Here is a 20,648-nt window from a genome sequence, read left to right on the forward strand (position 1 = left end):
GCCACTGGAACACAGGGAAAGTAACCCTGCCCTCACTCCAGCATTATTTGCTTGGACTGATTTGACACTCTTTCCTGGAGTCAGTTCATCCATTTTTAAAGGTGTTGCCTGGAAGAGCTGCTTGCTGGTACTTCATTGCTTGTTCTGTGAATACAATTTTTGGAGGGGAGGAGGTTGCATTATTACTCATTTGTGGGCGTGTGGCTTGTACGCACACACAGTTTCACTTCGGAGAACTTTATGTGCTTCGAGCTAATGGAGCCTGGTCCTGAGCACCACAGTAGCCCTCTCTGGAGAGGGGCTTTGACAAGGTGGTCACCAGCCTCACTTTGCAGTCAGATGCTCTGGGTTGGACACTGCCTCAGCTGGATTGATTCTTGCCTCATCTATCTGCCCGGGCCAGTTGGTAGCTGTGTGATGTTGGGCAAGTTGCTTAACCTCTCAAGGCATGACTTCCTCCTAGGGTGAAAGCAGGGATGATAAATGCCCCACCCCACCCCCAGCAGCATTGTTGTGAGTACTGAGCTGGCTGATCCCAAAGTCCCAGACACGGAAGGGCATCAGAAACCACAGCTGTGTGAGTAGGATCATCAGATACAGTGTAGGACATGCAGTTACATTTGAATTTCGAATAAAGAGCAAATGATTTTTAGTATATCATTATTATGCACCAAATGTTGTATTTGCCCCTCCATCCCCCTAATTCACACAGTGAAGCCCTAACCTGTATTTGGAACATGTAATTAAGGTTAAATGAGGTCAGATGAGAATTCCAGAAAAACATCTGCTTCATTGACTATGCTAAAGTATTTGACTGTGTGGATCACAGCAAATTGTGGAAAATTCTTAAAGAGATGGGACTGCCAGACCACCTTACCTGCCTGCCTCCTGAGAAATCTGTATGCAGGTCAAGAAGCAACAGTTAACAACCGGACATAGAACAACAGACTGGTTCCAAATTGGGAAAGGAGTACGTCAAGGCCGTGTATTGTCACCCTGCTTATTTAACTTATGTGCAGAGTGCATCACGGGAAATGCCAGGCTCGATGAAGCACAAGCTGGAATCAAGATTGCCAGGAGAAATAGCAATAACCTCAGATATGCAGATGACACCACCCTTATGGCAGAAAGCGAAGAGGAACTAAACAGCCTCTTAATGAAAGTGAAAGAGGAGAGTGAAAAAACTGGCTTAAAGCTCAACATTCATAAAATGAAGATCATGGCATCCAATTCCATCCCTTCTTGGCAAATAGATGGGGAAGCAATGGAAACAGTGACAAACTTTATTTTCTTGGGCTCCAAAATCACTGCAGATGGTGACTGCAGCCATAAAATTAAAAGGAGGGAGAGAAGAAGAAAGGCTATGATCAACCTAGACAGCATATTAAAAAGCAGAGACATTATTTTGCCAACAAATGTCCACCTAGTCAAGGCTGTGGTTTTTCCAGTAGTCATGTATAGATGTGAGAGTTGGACCATAAAGAAAGCTGAACACAAAAGAACTGATGTTTTTTAATTGTTGGAGAAGACTCTTGAGAGTCCCTTGGACTGCAGGGAGGTCAAACTAGTCCATCCTAAAGGAAATCAGTCCTGAATATTCTTTGGAAGGATTGATGCTGAAGCTCCAGTTCTTTGGCTGCCTGATGTGAAGAACTGACTCATTGGAAAAGACCCCAGTTCTGGGAAAGATTGAAGGCAGGAGGAAAAGGGGACAACAGAGGATGAGGTGGTTGGATAGCATCACCGACTCGAGGGACATGAGTTTGAGCAAGCTCCTGGAGTTGGTGATGGACAGGGCGGCCTGGTGTACTGCAGTCCATGGGGTCGTGAAGAGTCGGACACGACTGAACAACTGAACTGACTGACCGAGGTCAGATGAGTGGAGCCCTGATCCAGCACAGTTAGTGTCCTTAGAAGAAGAGACACCAGCAAGCTCCTCTCTCTTCTCTCCTTACCCCGTAAAGACACAGGGAGAAGGCGGCCATTGGCAAGCCAGGAAGAGAACTCTCACTAAAAAATGAGTCAGCCAGGGACTTACTTCCCTGGGGGTCCAGCGGTTGGAAATCCGCCTTGCAATGCAGGGGACACAGGTTTAATCGCTAGTTGGGGAACTAGGATCCCTCATGCCATGGAGCATCCCCCCCCCCCCCGCCGCTGCCCCATTTCTTTTTAATTAGAAGGAAAAAAGAGCTCAGAACACCAAGACAGGAGATTGGGCCCTAGGCAGGGACAGTCTCCTCCACCTCCAGGTGTGTCTGACTCCTGGGACCAGCCTCCTTTCTTGCTGCCCTTCGCCCTCTGTGGTTATAGATTCCAGGTGGTGTACAGTCCTCCTCCCCACAACCCTAGAATGTTCTTAGCCATCACTCCCGTGGTCTGTGGGGCTCTTCTCAGCACAGCTTCCTAGACTCACTGGTCCGGCTGGCTTGCTCTCAAATACTCATCTTGGCTTCCCAGCTGAAACTTACTCAACTCCTGCTTCCCTAAATGTGACACCTGGGGACTTTCCCTGTTTCTCCCCATCTGGAGCTCAGACTCCAATTCCTCTACACACCCCAAAGCTTCAGATTAACTGTGCCTGGCCCAATCCCCAAAGGACTCGCCCAGGAGGAACCTAGGATCTGCCTGCATGACCAAGAGGGAAGGCCACCTTGGGAGAATCCCCAGCAGCCATCTGTAGTCTCAGATTCCTCACCGGTAGCTTGGAAGGGATTATGCGTGTGGTGAAGATTCAGGGCCTACAGTGATTAGAGCCGTGACCGTACAGAGTGGGCCTAAGGAAATAACTGATTTTTATTTTTAACTGGAGGATAATTGCTTTACAGTGTTGTGTTGGTTTCTACTGTACAACAACATGAGTCAGCTGTAAGTATGCATATATCTCCTCTCTTGAGCCTCCCTCCCACTGGAAGTTATTAGCCAAAGAAACACTGAGGAAAACACAGAAAGACAGCAGCAGACTGACTTGGTGAGGGTGGGCAGCGGGAGGCAGTCTAGACGTCTGGAAGCAAGGCCAGACTGAGTGAGGGGCTCACATTTTAACAGTTCTTATGAAAAGAAAAAAACGTAGAGAACAATAGCTGTGTCCATAACTGGATGGTCTTCTACACCTATCCCTGTGGCCTTTTGGCCACACCCAGAGACTCACCATCTTTAAGTGCAAAGCAAAAGCCTGCCCAATTCCCTCTCCTTCCGTTTCAGAACATCCCCAGGCCTAGGCAGGTTCTTGTCGATCCCTTAGCTGGGCCTTGACCTGCAACTCTATACAAGACTTCTTCCTTTGGAGACTTCCCTGGTGGTTCAGTGGTTAAGACTCTGTGCTCCCAAAGCCCGGGGCATGGGTTCAGTTCCTGGTTAGGGAGCTATTAATAGATCCCACATGCTGCACTAAAACCCTGCACAGCCAAGTAAATGAACTTAAAAAAACCCAAAAGATTTCTTGCCTTTTTCTCTCTCTAGCCATCTCACATCTTCTACCTTCCTGATACTCCAGCTGTTTTAACAACTGAGTCACTATTTCCCTTGGGAAATTTTTACTGACTCTGCACTCCCTTGACTTGATGATTCTTTTATCAACTTTCCATTTCACTATTTTTAAAAAAGCTTCTAAGTGTGGTATTTATGTCTGTAACTTTCTTAGGTACTGTATGTAGCTTTTTTCAAGGGCTGCTGCCTGGAGGGCTGAGAACCTTTACACCACACTACTATGGTTGACCTGGATCCATTTTTCCTGAGAAGCTAGTACTCTACTGATCCCAGACTTTCTGAATGCACAGTTTAGCATGTTTTTTTTGTTTTTGTTTTTTTTGAGGTCAGCAGGTCAGCAGGCCAGGGGGATGGGGTGGGGGAAGGATTTGCTGTGCAGCACGTGGGATCTTAGTTCCCTGATCAGGGATCAAACCCAAGCTCCCTGTGGTGGATTTGTGGAGTCCTAACCACTAGTTCGCCAGGGAGGTGCCAATTTTTTTTTTTAAAAGGTATCCCGTGATAGGTCAATTTTGCCAAGAAAGAATATTTGCTAAGGAAAGGGTAACCATCTATTACCATCCCCCAAAGTAAGAAGGGCATGATCTCAGAGTAGAGGATGGTCTTTTACATTTAGTACACTGAGCTTTTTGAAAAATAAGCCCCCGCATTCTGCACAGTTTTGTCATTTCTCTGTTTTTTCTGTGGTTTGGCCACCAGGAACAGAGGCCGAGGTAGAGGGCACGGACACCGTAACGAGCTGCAGGGCCATCTAGTGGCCATTTGTCATCACTGCATGTGCAAGTGACGACTATTCCAATGGTTGACTCCCACCCAGGGGTTCTGGCATAAGAATCAGTCTTGGTCATTTTGTCGAATTTCTGAAATCTCACGTTAGAAACGTTCCTACAACCTTGCACGTAAAATTATTGCCTCGGTACAAATCTTAAGACTGAGTTTCTAGCATTTCAGTGGTGATTCAGAGCACTGTTACCCAAGTCAGACAGGCTTGGGTGAGTTTGCTGTCTGTGTGACTTTGAGCAAGTTACTGGAACTCTCTGACTCTCAGTGTCCTCTTGCGCAATGGAGATAACAGTGGACAGGACTGTTCTGAAGACCCAGGAAAGTGTGCATGTCACATCTTTGCCACTGTTTCTAATAAAAGAAGTAAACCTTTGCTATTAATTTGTTCAGTGCTTATAGAAAGACAGCATCACCCAGGGCTCAAGGAGAAGGTTCACTATGAGGAACTCAAGCATCGTCTCAGAAATCCTTCACTTCCTCTCAGTAATGTTTTATAGTCGTTGGTGGTTTTTTTTTTCCTGTATATATATATTTTTTCTTTTATATACGTGTATTTGGCTGTGCTGGGCCTTCACTGCTGCTCAGGCTTTTCTCGGCGAGCAGGGGCTGCTCTCTAGTTGCGGCGTGTGGGCTCACTGCGGCGGCTTCTCTTGCTGTGGAGCACAGGCTCTAGGGGGCGCAGGCTTCAGTGGCTTTGACGCATGCGCTCAGCAGTTGCGCCTCCCGGCTCTGGAGCAGCGGCTTCACAGTCGTGGCACGTGGGCTTAGTTGCTCTGCGGCGTGTGACATCTTCCCGGATCAGGGATAGAACTTGCGTCTTCTGCACTGGCAGGTGGATTCTTTACCACAGCCACCAAGGAAGCCTTGTGTGTGTGTGTGTGTGTGTGTGTGTGTGTGTGTGTGTTTTAACTTAAATTAAAAAAATAATTTATATTGGGGTGTAGTTGATTTACAATATATTAGTTTCCGGTGTACAGCGGAGTGATTCAGTTGTACATATGTCCATTCTTTTTGCAGATCTTTTTCCTATATAGGTTATTACAGAGTATTGAGTAGACATCCCTAGCTATATAGTAGCCTCTTGTTTATTTTATATATAGTAGTGTGTATATGTTAATTGTTTGTATTTGTAAAGACACTGTGTTGAACCTGATGTGAAGAACTGACTCATTGGAAAAGAGCCCAGTTCTGGGAAAGACTGAAGGCAGGAGGAGAAGGGGACGACAGAGGATGAGATGGTTGGTTGGCATCACCGACTCAAGGGAAATGAGTTTGAGCAAGCTCCAGGAGCTGGTGACGGACAGGGTGTGCTGCCGTCAAAGAGTCAGACACAACGAGGGAGCGACTGGACTGAACTGAGCTACATGTTTTAATTTTGATGCCATTATACATGGTGCTTTTTCACATTTCACTTTAAAATTGTTTTTGTGTAGAAATCCAGCTATTATATCAACCTTGTATCTAGCAAACTTGCTAAATTAACTTCTTTTACAGTTTATGTTTCATTCATTTGAACTTTCTGCACGCACAATCGGGAGTATTGCATGCTGCTGCTGCTAAGTCGCTTCAGTCGTGTCCGACTCTGTGTGACCCCATAGATGGCAGCCCACCAGACTCCTCTGTCCCTGGGATTCTCAGGCACGAACACTAGAGTGGGTTGCCATTTCCTTCTCCAATGCATGAAAGTGAAAAGTGAAAGGGAAGTTGCTCAGTCGTGTCCGACTCTTAGCGACCCCATGGACTGCAGCCTACCAGGCTCCTCCGTCCATGGGATTTGCCAGGCAAGAGTACTGGAGTGTAGGGTGCCATTGCCTTCTCCGTCTGTGTATCCATACCATATGGTTTAAATATTGCCTCTTGAATGGCCTAAAGAACTGTGGTAAATATTTGTGATGAGAGCAGACACTGTCATCTCATTCTCCATCTCAGAAAGAAAGCTTTCAAAGTTACCATTAAGTATATTTGCTAAAGGTTTCCAGTGGGTCAGATTTAATGAGACCTCTTCTACTTTCTCAGTTCAGTTCAGTTCAGTCACTCAGTCGTGTCCGACTCTTTGCGACCCCATGAATCACAGCACACCAGGCCTCCCTGTCCATCACCAACTCCCGGAGTTCACCCAGACTCACGTCCATCGAGTCAGTGATGCCATCCAGCCATCTCATGCTCTGTCGTCCCCTTCTCCTCCTGCCCCCAATCCCTCCCAGCATCGGAGTCTTTTCCAATGAGTCGACTCTTTGCATGAGGTGGCCAAAGTATTGGAGTTTCAGCTTCAGCATCATTCCTTCCAAAGAAATCCCAGGGCTGATCTCCTTCAGAATGGACTGGTTGGATCTCCTTGCAGTCCAAGGGACTCTCAAGAGTCTACTCCAACACCACAGTTCAAAAGCATCAATTCTTCGGTGCTCAGCCTTCTTCACAGTCCAACTCTCACATCCATACATGACCACAGGAAAAACCATAGCCTTGACTAGATGAACCTTTGTTGGCAAAGTAATGTCTCTGCTTTTGAATATGCTATCTAGGTTGGTCATAACTTTCCTTCCAAGGAGTAAGTGTCTTTTAATTTCATGGCTGCAATCACCATCTGCAGTGATTTTGGAGCCCCGAAAAATAAAGTCTGACACTGTTTCTACTGTTTCCCCATCTATTTCCCGTGAAGTGATGGGACTGGACGCCATGATCTTCATTTTCTGAATGTTGAACTTTAAGCCAACTTTTTCACTCTCCACTTTCACTTTCATCAAGAGGCTTTTTAGTTCCTCTTCACTTTCTGCCATAAGGGTGGTGTCATCTGCATATCTGAGGTTATTGATATTTCTCCCGGCAATCTTGATTCCAGCTGGTGCTTCTTCTAGTCCAGCGTTTCTCATGATATACTCTGCATATAAGTTAAATAAGCAGGGTGACAATATACAGCCTTGACATACTCCTTTTCCTATTTGGGACTAGTCTGTTGTTCCATGTCCAGTTCTAACTGTTGCTTCCTGACCTGCATACAAATTTCTCAAGAGGCAGATCAGGTGGTCTGGTATTCCCATCTCTTTCAGAATTTTCCACAGTTTATTGTGATCCACACAGTCAAAGGCTTTGGCATAGTCAATAAAGCAGAAATAGATGTTTTTCTGGAACTCTCTTGCTTTTTCCATGATCCAGCAGATGTTGGCAATTTGATCTCTGGCTTCTGCTTTCTAGACCTTTCCAAAAGATGACTCATAGAGATAAGAGCTGAGATAATATACTTCTAACTCTTACCAGTGGTTCTCTCAGGATGGATGTGTGGGGACAGGTTGTATGACATTGTTCTTGTTCAGTCACTAAGTCGTTGTCCAACTCTTTGTGACCCCATGGACTGCAGCACACCAGGCTTCCCCGTCCTCCACTATCTCCCAGAGTTTGCTCAAACTCATGTCCACTGAGTCAGTGATGCCATCCGACCATTTCATTGTCTATCGCTCCTTCTCCTCCTGCCTTCAATCTTTTCCAGCATCAGGGTCTTTTCCAATGAGTCGGCTCTTTGCATCAGGTGGCCAAAGTATTGGAGCTTTAGCATCAGTGCTTTCAATGAATATTCAGGGTTGATTCCTTTAGGATGTATGACATTACTTGTTTAGTTGATAAGTCACGTCAGACTCGTTGTGACCCCGTAGACTGCAGCCTGCCAGGCTCCTCTGTCCTTGGGATTTCCTAGGCAAGAATACTGGAGTAGATTGCCATTTCCTTCTCCATCTGACATTACTTGCTAAGATAAAATTACTTTAGCATAGGAATAGTTTACCATGAACCTAGATTTATTTTGTCACTAGAAAAAAATAAAGCCAAAGAGCAATTTAAACTAACATTACATAACAGGCATCAAATAGTGAAATAGATCGTTCTTTGACGAAGCTTTGTGAAGACATGTCCAAGAACATATTTTTCACTAAACCTTTCCCATCATCACATCCTTAGACTCTGTTTCAACTATTTCTTTCTAATTTATGATGAACTGCAGCAAGTAGGGAGATTTGGTCTCTGGGCTGGACACTGTTGGTGCCCTGCCCACTGGTACACCCACTTCCCAGCTGTTCTGGGTGTTGGCTGCTAAAAGCTCATGGCTCCATCCTTCTCTGGAGGATTCTCTTAGCTAACAGGAGCTGCCCTGCCAGGAGATGCCTGAGAGGTTACACACACGGCCCGGGTGGCCCTTGGCCAATGATTGACTAACAGGGTGGGGTTTAAAGTCCGGCTCCCTGGCCTCAGGGCAGGACAGACTCTGCAGTGTAATAAATACCCCCGAGCTCCCTGTGGGATCAGGCTGTGGTTAGACCTCTCCTGAAAGCACGCATCTGCTCAGTTTCCTCCCTGGCTCTGTCCTGCTTCTTTCAGTTCCTCCCATGTTCCTCCCTAGGGTCCTTCCTCAATAAATCTCTTGCACTAGAATCTCTGGCTGTCCCAGTCTCTGAGCGGGCTCCCTTTGTCCAGCACCCACCTGAGCCATCTGTGATTGGGGGGTGGAGCGGGGTGCAGAGTTAGGCAGCCAGGGAAGAGCTGGGGAGTGATGTTGTGGTTGGATCAGGGGGTCCCCGGGAGGGGCAGCCATAAAGAAGGAGGAGATAACTCATCTGAGAGGGGAAGTGGGATCTTAGGTTAGGTCTGTCTGACTCTAAAGCCTGAGTTTGTAACTATGACCTTGGACTCCTCTTCACTCTCTGCCCATACTTTCTAAAGTTTTGAACAGCAACTTTTCTGAAAACCCTAAAGGGGGTCTCCTTCATCCACGCAGCTTCTAAAGCATTGCTGCAAGTTGTATGCCCAAGAGGGCGCTGCCCCGCCAGGACTGTCCTGTGGCTGAGGAACCAGCCCACTTTGACTCAGCCCAGACACCAGACCAGCAGGTCGGCAGGGAAGCAATGGTGTTGGGACAACAGACTCTTTGTACGGGAAGAAAACAGGATCGGCTCACTCTGTCCCATCAGACCATGAACGAATTTCAGATGCATCAAAGCTCCCTCTGTGGAACATGAAACCTTACAATTTTGGCAGAAATTTTAACAAACATATTTGGAACATCAGAATGGAATGGATCTCTTAAAGAAGATGCAAAAACTGCAGACCGTTAAGGAAAAGATGGTTAAATCTGACTGTATCAAGATTAAAAGCATCTGTGTGACAAATCCCATGGTAAAGGGAAAAGTGACTGTGACCGTTTCTGACTTACTACTGGGGAGTCAGAAGTGTGGAGAAAGCCCATCTAGAGCCTGTGCTCCGCAACAGGAGAGTAGCCTCTGTGTGCCGCAACTGGAGAAAGCCCGTTGGCTTTCAGAGGGCATTCAGAGGAGGAAACAATTTCTGGGCAAAAGTTACATTAGTGGAACCTTGCAGGTGACAGGAGGGTGAGGCGGGGAATGTGGGGAGGGCATCAGAGTCTGATGGAACGGGATTTCTTTCTTTGCTTCCTGAACAGAAAGCTTGACGTTGACCTCTTGACTCTGTCAGCCTTCCCGAAATTGATCTACAGCTTTGTGCTGCAACAAAGACCCAGAGCAGCTGAAAGCAATTGATTAATTAAATGCTGGAGAGGGTGTGAGAAAAGGGACCCTCCTGTACTGTTGGTGGGAATGTAAGTTGGTGCAGCCACTATGAAAACCAGTATGAAGTTTCCTCAAAAAATTAAAAATAGAGCTATCATAAAATCCAGAAATCCCACTCCTGGGCATCTATCTGGAAAAGATGAAAACTCTAATTCAAAAAGACACATGCACCGCAATGTTCAGGGCAGCACTGTTTACAAGAGCCAAGACCTGGAAACAACTGAAGTGTCCATGGACAGATAAATGGGTGAAGAAGATGTGCTCCATATACGCAACGGAATATTAGCCATAAAAAAAGAATGATATATTGCCATTTGCAGCTACATGGATGCACCTAGAGATTGTCATACTGTGTAAAATAAGTCAGAGAAAGACAAATATCATCTGATATCAGTTATGTGTGGAATCCTAAAAATTAAATACAAGTGAATTTATTTACAAAACAGAGACAGACTCACAAACATAGGAGACAAACTTATGATCACGAAGGGGAAAGGGGGAGGGATAGATTAGGAGTTTGGGATTAACAGAAACTCCCTGCTGTAAACAACAAGGACCTGCTGTATGGCACAGGGAACTATATTCAGTATCTTGTAATAACCTATAATGGAAAGAATCTGAAAAAGAAGGGCTTCCCTGATGGCTCAGTGGTAAAGAATCCGCCTGCCAATTTAGGAGACATGGGTTTGATCCCTGATCTGGGAAGATCCCACACACCGTGGAGCCACTAGGCCCAGGTGCCACAGTTACTGAGCCTGTGCTCTGGGGCCCGGGGAACCACAGTGACTGAAGCCCATAGGCCCCAGAGCCCGTGCTCTACAACAAGAAAATTCACAGCAATGATAAGCCCGCACCCCCCGACTAGAGGCTAGACCCCACCTGCCACAACCGGAGAAAAGCCCACGCAGCAGTGAAAACCTAGCACAGTCAGAAATAAACATGAGTACAAAATTTTAAAAAGAATCTGTGAAGGAATGTATGTATCGCTTTGCTGTACACCTGACATTAACACAACATTGCAAACCAACCGTCCTTCAATAAAGGAGGTTTCCGTTGGCATCGTGGAGCCGTGAGACAAGCGCGCGGCTGCCCCGCTCCGGACTTCCAGTTACAGGAGAAGAATAAGACCTCTATCTGGCTAAGCCATTGTAAGCTGAGCTTTCTGTTAAACGGGCCAAACCGATTCCTAGTTTATTCAAGGCCTGAGAGAGCAAGATATGTTAAGCTGGGGAGCTCCAAGTGGTTCAGGGGACTCAAGAAAGGGGGGCTGTAGAGATGACGAGGCTGGAGACATGTTCAGGGACGGGATCACAAAGGGCCTTTGAAGTCTTGCCTAGGGATTTGGGCTTTATCCTGGAGGCTTTTGTTCCTTAAACCTGGATAATGTATAAATGGACTTTTTTTAAAAAAGGAAAACACTTCTTCCTGACCCTCTCCTTGCCACATTATTCACTAAGTGCTTTTATTATAATGCAGAAACATAACACTAGGTATAAGCACCTTATAGAACTATAAAACCACATTTGCAAATAAAAATTACAGTTGTCAACAATCTAACGTGACAGATGATGTTGTTTTTCTTTCTTTTCTTTTTTTTATGGCCACATGGTATGCAGGATCTTAGTTCCCCAACCAGGGATTGAACCCACGCCCTCTGGAAGCATGCAGTCTTAACCACCTGACGGCTAGGGAAAGTCGCAGATGATGTCGTTCTGCTGGAACTATATTACCACTCAAAACAAAGAGATGATGCTGGCTGCAGTGGCTCAGTTCTGCCTCTCTGACTTCTGCCCCCTATGGAGCAGTGAGCGGCAAACTGGGCTAGAATATTTCATTGTTGATATGAGAGTTTTCAGAGCTCTATTCCACTCTGTAATGACAACCAGCAATATTCAGATCTGGGGCTACTTTGGTATTATGCTTCACTTTTGAAGGGAGGTAACATGGAGCAAAGCACCAGCTAATATGTAATGGGTATGTAGCATAACACAGTAATAAAGAACTCTGTTACAAGACACTGAGGTTTAGGGGCTGTTTGTTACTATAGCATAATGTAACCTATTGGTAATGCTGTAATGGAAAGAGATCATCTGGATGATACAGAATATGTTTATTTTGCTGCTAAGTCGCTTCAGTCGTTTAAGTTTATAGTATTATAACAGAATAGTAAAGTGATCATAAACATGGACTTCCCTGGCAATCCAGTGGTTAAGACTCCACGCTTCCAATGCAGGGGGCACAGGTTTGATCGCTGGCTAGGGAACTAAGATGCCACTTGCTATGTGGCCAAAAAAAAAAAAAAAAAAAACCATGGCTAAGTGTGGGGAAAAAAGGTCATAAACATAATATTGTGATTATATAAGAAAATGTCCTTGTCCTTAACAGATATATTTTGAAGTGTAGAGGAGTAAAATGTTTTCACATCTGCAATGTATTTTCAAACAGTTCAGCAAAAGTGAAGCAGAACAACAGGACAGAAGGTTAACAATTTCAGTTCTAAGTGAAAGCTGTGTAGACTCGTCTTGCCACTTTCCTGTGGACTTGAGATTTAGAAGGAAAATTATCAGAGACCGCTCAGGGAGCCCCAGGAATACATCATTAGCTCTTGGTTTCAGAAGCTGTAGATCAATTTCGAGAAGGCTGACAGAGAGTCAAGAGGCCCACTTCAAGCTTTCCGTCCCGGAAGCAGGTAAAGAAATCCTGTTCCGTCAGACTCTGATGCCCTCCCCACATTCCCCTCCTCAACCTCCTGTCACCTACAAGTTTCCACTCTGATTTTCCTTTCACCCAGACATTGCTTCCTCCTCTGAAGGCCCACAGAAAGCTCTCCGTGTCTTTCTACTGTATCTCAACCCAGCTCTACATCTACACTGTATGAGTGAAAGAAGGAAGATAAGGTGGTGGTCACCAGCCTAGTGCTACTAGGCTCAGCGTCTGGCGCATAGCGCAGTAGGTAGTAAGGCTACTATTGTTGTCATCACCCTTAATTAATGCTTGGGGTACGTCAGCCGAAGTCTCTGCCTTCATATAATTTGCATTCTAAAAAAAACTTGTATGAATTTGTCTATGTCTTATAGCATGTACTACATTGGGTCATTGCTTTTTTTGAGAAAAGTATTTCTTAGATTATCAGTTTGTGGTGTGTGTCCTGAATACAGGAGTCCAAGTTTAGGACCTGATTCTAGTCCTGCCTTCACCATGAAGTTTCCGTATGTCCTGACGATTCCCTTTCCCTCTGTAGACCTTCCCTTCCTCAACTTCCTCTCTAATCCAATAGGATTTAGGGTTTTTATTAGAATTTGAAGGGTTTTGATTTAATCAACCACGCCGTAGTGTGTTGTTCTTGTTTCTAGCACTAGGGGGCGATCCGAACATTGGAACGCATTTTGCTGTTACAGCTTCAGCTGTTAGATGTAGGGGTTGATGCAGAAAGATGATTCCCCCACCTCTTCTGAAACCTTAAACCCCCAAACCCGCACCTTCTACCAGGCTGGCTAGAGACTCAGACCTCCGTGAAAGGGAACAGGGCAAAATCGCCCATGAATCTTGGATCCATTGCTTTTCTGTCTCTCATGAATCCTGCGTGTGGTTGGAGGGAAGGCATGTGGGTGATAAATGCCCTGTGAATGACTAATGGACCACCAGAAGAAGGAACACTGAGATGTAGACTGAGATTTCGTTTGGAAAAGAAAACAGTTTGGAAGTACTCTATTGCTGTGATATCACAGTGAGACCAGCATGTGATGGGAAGGTCCATGGAGGCCATGCATACAGAAGGAGAGCCAGGGCCTGAACGCAAGGAGACCCACAATGAAGGCCCAGCTCGTCGAATGGTCAGCATGCTCCAAAGCCATTCAGAGATAGGAAAGTGTGTACTAACTTTGCCCTTGACCTTCAGAACTTTGCTTGGAATTTTCACATCCAGGTACACAATGTAGGGCTTCCCCTGTGGCTCAGTGGTAAAGAATCCGCCTGCAATGCAGGAGCCAGAGATTTGATCCCTGGGTCTGGAAAATCCCCTAGGGGAGGGCATGGCAACCCACTCCAGTGTTCTTGCCTGGAGAGTCCCATGGACAGAGGAGCCTGGCGGACTACGGCACATAGGGTCGCAAAGAGTCAGGCATGACTGAAGCAACTGAGCACGCAGATGTGCACACAGTGTGACTACACTTAGGCACAAAGATAAGGTTCCTCTAAGGGAATCTGGGATGAACTAGGGCTTCATTCCTGAAAGATAGCTCCATTGTGTGATGTAGCCACCATCCATTTAAAAGGGGGTTCAAGTCAGTATGTCCTGTTAGTGTTACTGGACTAGAAGTCAGGAGACCTGAGTTCTGTTCCTGGCCTTACCCTTTGTTAACCGAGTGACTAAACGTCTCAGAGCCTCAGTCTCCCCACCGATACAATGGGGATTATTAGACCTGCTTTACCTATCTCAGATTATGCAGGTCAAATCAGACAGGTCACATACCTGAAAATACATTGCAAAGGGCAAATACACCAAACAACTCCAAGGGAACATGATATGGATTTTTGTAGGGACCTTCTCTGAGAACATATTTATCTTTTTTTTCTTCTTTGTACTTTAAAAACATTTTAAAAATTTGTATACAGTATTTAAAGGTTACTTTCATTTACATTTGTTATAAAATATTGACTATATTCCTTCTGTTGTACAGTGCATCCTATAATCTGTCTTACATCCAGTAGTTTGTATCTGTCTCCTCTCCCCCACCCATATACTGCCCCTCCCTGCTTCCCTCCCCTCTCTAGCTTTTTTTTTTTCTATATCTGTGAGTCTGCTTCTTTTTTTCCCATATTCACTAGTTTGTTGTAGTTTTTAGGTTCCACACGTAAGAGGCTCAAGAAATAAAACCTCCCCCAAACACAGTATCCCCTCTGCGATCTCTCCCACACAAGAACCCTATTCCAAACCTGATGTCTATTATTCCTCTGGATTTCTTTGTATTGCATCTATATGTATGCCCTACCAAAAGGTAGTACTGTTCTGCATGTTTGTACAACTGATTTAAAAGAAATCATGCAGTGTGTCGTTACCTTTTTACTTAGCATTTATAAAACAACCAAGTTGAGGCATGTAGCTTAGTTCATTCACTTCCCCTGCTCTATGCTGTTTCATGGTGAATGAACAACATCTATCCATTCTTCTCATCATAGTCATTTTCTCCCCCTCCTTTTTTTTTTTTTGCTATTACAAACAATTGCTCTCTGAACATTTGGACTTACCTCCTTGTATGCATGAGCAAGATTTTGTTGCAAATATATACATGTAGGCATGTGACTGAGGGGTGGTTGAACTTTGTTCCCTGACCTACCTGAGCCCCCTGTGGCGGAAGCACATAGTCTTACCCCTGGACCACCAGGAAAGCCCGTATTGGATGCTTATCTTTATCCTATTTGTTCATAGATGCTCTTTAGGTCTTCCCGATACTGATCTCTGTTGATGACGTGTTGTGAAAATCTTGCCATCTGTGGTTACTGTCTTCCTTTTTTAATAGTGTCTTTTGTTGAACAGAAGATTAAAGTTTAATTTGTCTCTCCTTTCCTTTATGGTGTGACTTGTTTAAGATATCTTTTCCTACTCCAAAGTCAAAACAATGTTCTCCTTTTGAAGTTTTGCTTTTCAAGTTGAGCAATTTAATCTCCTTGAGATGGATTTGGGGGGACATGGTGGTACAGGGATTTCCTCCCCTCTTTTCTCTCTGGATAACAGGTTGTCTGTTCACCAGATGTTCAATAATCAATGACAATCAGCTAATGTCACTCCCCTACTTAAAACTCTCCATGACTCTCCATGCCGCAAGAAGAGGCCCCAGATTCCTTGTTTCAGTCTGCAAGGTCGTTCACGAACTCTGCCTCAAAATTCCTGCCCTCACCCCTCACCATTCCGTGCTCCAGAACATGGACCAGGCTCTCTATTACTTTGGACATTCACTGGTTTTGTTCTTACTACCTAAAGTCCATTTTCTTCTGGTCTCAGTTAATACTGCTTGTAGTAGGTTGAATGGTACTCTCCCCCAAAAAGTACGTCTACCCAAGATCTGTAAGTATGGTCTTATTTGGAAAAAGGGTCTTTGGGAGTATAATTAAAGATCTCAAGATGATGTCATCCTGAATTATCTGAAGTGAAGTGTCAGTCACTCAATCGTGTCCGAGTCTTTTCACCTCCATGGACTGTAGCCCACAGGCTCCGCTGTCCATGGAATTTTCCGGGTAAGAATACTGGAATGGGTAAGTCATTCCCTTCTTCAAGGGATCTTCCTGATCCAGGGATTGAACCTGGGTCTCCTGCATTTCAGGCAGATTCTTTTCTGTCTGAGCCACCAGGATTACCTGCTGGGTCCTAAATCCAATGACAGATTCCTTCTAAGAGACAGAAGATGAAAAGACAAAGAGGAAGGCGATGTTCAAATGGAAACAGAGCCTTAGTGAAGTGGCCACAAGCCAGGGAACTTGGACAGACACCAGAGTCTGGTGAGCTGGGGAAGCATATTTCCCCGAGAGTCTTTAGAGGGCACATGGTCCTGGGGACACGTCAATTTCAGACATCTGATCTCCAGAACTGTAAGAGACTGCATTTCTGTTGTGATGAGCCCCCTGAGTATGTGGGAATTTGTCCCAGCAGCCCTAGGAGATTCATACGGATGGGAAGCTGGAGTTAGGGGGAACCAGAGAAGCTGATGGATGCGGAGCCCAGACTGGGGAACTAGAGAGGTGGGCAGTGGGATGCAGCCTGTCTGAAACTGCCAGCCAGGAGGTAAGTCCACTCCCTCACGTCTAGGAAGGGGGATGATGACCATAGAGAGGGCATAAGTGACAGGGCCACAGTGAAAGGACCCTTGACTCCCAATAAAATGAATGAATCCACTCCAGACCCCTTGCGATACCTCATCTACAAAGGAGAGAGGCAGCAGGGATCCCTGGGCGGCCCAGGGAGCCCTGGGCGGTGAGGCAGTGGATGCCTGAGCCACCACAGAGGCTGGAGAGCAGCAGACAGGTCTCAAAGAGACACTAAGGGCTAAGCAGCGTGTGACTAACAGTAGGATGGGTAAGGTCTAACCCAGCCCTGCAGCGGTGCAGGGGTGGATGCCCCAGGCTAAAGGGCAGTTCCAGGACGGGGACAGTGGGCGGTTTCCTGTGTCTCTGAGCTTCTTTGATCCCTGGGCCACTTGGGTGGAGACAGGGCCTTGGGCACTGACAGGGTCATGTCTGTTTAAACAAAACTGAACACTGGAGGTAAATCATTAACTCACTGAAGAAACAAACAGGAGTGTCGGCCACCCTAGAGTCGCCTGGACATGAAGAAGTCCCGCTTATCAGGAGAGTCTGCCACTCAAGGTTCCCACAGGCTGGTGCGAGCGTTTGCTGAGCATCTTCTCCACAAAGGAGACCCAGAGCGGGCGCTGTGCGGACCGAGGCACGGACAGTCAGAGCCGGCTGTCGGCTCAGAGCTGGGGCGCCAGAGCTCACGGCCCCCACAGGCGGGCGCCTTCACAGGGTCCTTCACCATGCGCCATCACAGGGTCCTCTGCGAGCCGTCATGCTCTCATCTAATGCTCACGCCAACCCTCTGAGGCAGGCGATGATTGCCCACCCACATCCCGCAGACCAGGAGACCCAAGTGCAGAGAGGGAGAGAACTTGGCCTGGCCACACAGCTTGTCAGTGGTGGGGAAACAAATAGAGCTGGCTCTAGCCAAAAGGGGAATGAATTCAGGTTCGGGGTATGTTTAGGAGCCTAAGAACAGTAAGCAGAGCTGGGCCTCTTTAAAGACAAGAGTCGTGACCAGCAGAGCTTTTAGGAAGACACTGTCCTCTTCTCTCTCTTTTTCTGGGATTACATAATCTCCCAGCTGGATTTCTGAGTATTAATGTTATTCCTCCCTCTATTTTGGGGGTTAAGAGCAAGAGTTGGGTCCAATCCTGGCTTCACCATTTATTACCTCTGCGACCTCAGGCATGCACGCCACTCCCCCACCGCTAAATGGGGACGCTGTGGTTCCCATGGAGTGATCAAAGGTGATAACACGTGCAAAGTCCTTGGCACAAAGCCTGGCACATAACAAATGCTTAGCAAACAGAAGATTCTGTTATCATCTCACATGGTAGGAAGTAGTCTCCCCAGCCCTCCCAGATCCAACACTGCCCGTGAGCTCACTAGCACCTTGTCCTGACTTCAGCCGGGGAACCAACTATTACAAAGAAGGATGGTGATGATGGTTTAGTCACCAAGTCGTGTCCAGGTCTTTTGTGACCCCATGGATTGTAGCCTGCCAGGCTCCTATGTCCATGGAATTCTCCAGGGACGAATACTGGAGTGGGTTGCCACGCCCTCTTCCAGGGGATCTTCCCAACCCAGGCATCGAATTTGGGTCTCCCGCATTGCAGGTGGTCTCCTGCATTGAAGGTGGATTCTTCACTGAGTGAGTCACCAGGGAAGCCCACAAGGGAGGGTGGTTTTGTTCAAACACAGTCTCAAGTGAGTGGAGATGAGAAGCTGAGCAGCCTAGTCAAAAGGCTTCTGTGACAGACATTTCAACTGCAAGGTCTTGTGATCAGAAAACTGGGTGATCAGCCTTTCCAGACTCCTCCATGATGAGTGCTTTGAGTGTAGATGGAGGCCAACCTGGCCAAGGGAGTAGCTGGCTAGATGGATGTCAGTATTTACAGGTGGATGCTGACCAATAGGCTGTGGAAAATGCAGGAGAGGCTGGAAGGATGATTTGAATGTCAAGACTTAATTTTGGCATAGACTGAAGAGCCATTCATTCATTTTAGCAAATCTTTATCATGCGTCAACTGTACATAAAGCATTTTGGCAGGAATCGCCGCCTAAGTGAAAGGTGTAGTCATTGTCCTCAAGGAGTTAAATGGTCCAGTAGAAGGAAACAGTAGGAGGAAATGGACGAATGTTGTCAACGTGATGGAAACTCTAAAAGGGATCCGCTTTCAGCTCAGTTCAGTCCAGTCGCTCAGTCGTGTCTGACTCTTGGTGACCCCATGAACTGCAGCACGCCAGACTTCCCTGTCCATCACCGACTCCTGGAGTTCACCCGAACTCATGTCCATTGAGTCAGTGATGCCATCCAGCCATCTCATCCTCTGTCGTCCCCTTCTCCTCCTGCCCTCAATCTTTCCCAGCATCAGAGTCTTTTCAAATGAGTCAGCTCTTCACATCAGGTGGCCAAAGTATTGGAGTTTCAGCTTCAACATCAGACCTTCCAGTGAACGCCCAGGACTGATCTCCTTTAGGATGGACTGGTTGGATCTCCTTGCAGTCCAACGGACTCTCAAGAGTCTACTCCAACACCACAGTTCAAAAGCATCAATTCTTCAGCCCTCAGCTTTCATTATAGTCCAACTGTCACATCCATACATGACCACTGGAAAAACCATAGCCTTGACTAGACAGAACTTTGTTGACAAAGTAACGTCTCTGCTTTTGAATATGCTGTCTAGGTTAGTCATAACTTTCCTTCCAAGGAGTAAGTGTCTTTTAATTTCATGGCTGCAATCACCATCTGCAGTGATTTTGGAGCCCCCAAAAATAAAGTCTGACACTGTTTCCACTGTTTCCCCATCTATTTCCCATGAAGTGATGGGACCAGATGCCATGATCTTCATTTTCTGAATGTTGAGCTTTAAGCCAACTTTTTCACTCTCCTCTTTCACTTTCATCAAGAGGTTCTTTAGTTCTTCTTCACTTTCTGTCATAAGGGTGGTGTCATCTGCATATCTGAGGTTATTGATATTTCTCCTGGCAGTCTTGATTCCAGCTTGTGCTTCTTCCAGCCCAGCGTTTCTCATGATGTACTCTGTATATAAGTTAAATAAGCAGGGTGACAATATACAGCCTTGACGTACTCCTTTTCCTATTTGGAACCAGTCTGTTGTTCCATGTCCAGTTCTAACTGTTGCTTCCTTACCTGCGTACAGGTTTCTCAAGAGGCAGGTCAGGTGGTCTGGTATTCCCATCTCTTTCAGAATTTTCCACAGTTTATTGTGATCCACACAGTCAAAAGCTTTAGCAAAGTCAATTGCCGGGGTCCAGCCCCAGTGGATCCAGGGGTTTCAAAGGGGAGACAGCTTCGGCGATCAGGAAACAACAGCTTACTTAAATGTTAATTAAAGATATAAAGAGTGGTTAAATAAGGATAGCTCAGTGAGGAAATTCAGTGGAGAAAAGAGGCTGAATAATTCAGCCAGAAGGTGAGAGAAAGAACAACATGCGGAGACCAAGCTTCGGTGAACAAGGCCCGCACTTTATTTTCCAGAGTAGTTTTTATACCTTAAGTTATGCATAGAGGATAATGGGGGAAGGGATAGAGTCATGCCAGGCTTTCTTCCTGAAAACTTATCATATGCAAAAGTTTAGGTGATTTGCATCATCTTCTGGCCCGGAGGCCTGTTAACATTTTAAGACCCTTTCTTCAGAAAACTTATTTTTCTCTAAAGGTGATTAGTCAGTTGCCACCCTCAAAAGTATTAGATAAAGTTGCATTCCTACAGAGCACAGGTGTGGTGGGCTATAACAAGAAAAAGAATTAACTCAAGGGTCCAAGGTTACAAACGTTAGAGCTACTACTTACACCAATCATATTAATCAATACACTGCCAGGGACACAGCAGGTAAGGGATATGGAGACTTAGGAGCAAACATTGGCCCAACAAGTGAAAAACCCTTCACCAATACAATTTCTAATCAATCTTTTAACTGCTCAAAAGAATCTGTATTTAGACAGTTTAGAACATCTCATGCCTCTCACAGTTGGGACATGTGGCCGGAAAA

This window comes from Bos javanicus, chromosome 17 (assembly GCF_032452875.1).
Source record: "Bos javanicus breed banteng chromosome 17, ARS-OSU_banteng_1.0, whole genome shotgun sequence".
Lineage (NCBI taxonomy): Eukaryota > Metazoa > Chordata > Mammalia > Artiodactyla > Bovidae > Bos > Bos javanicus.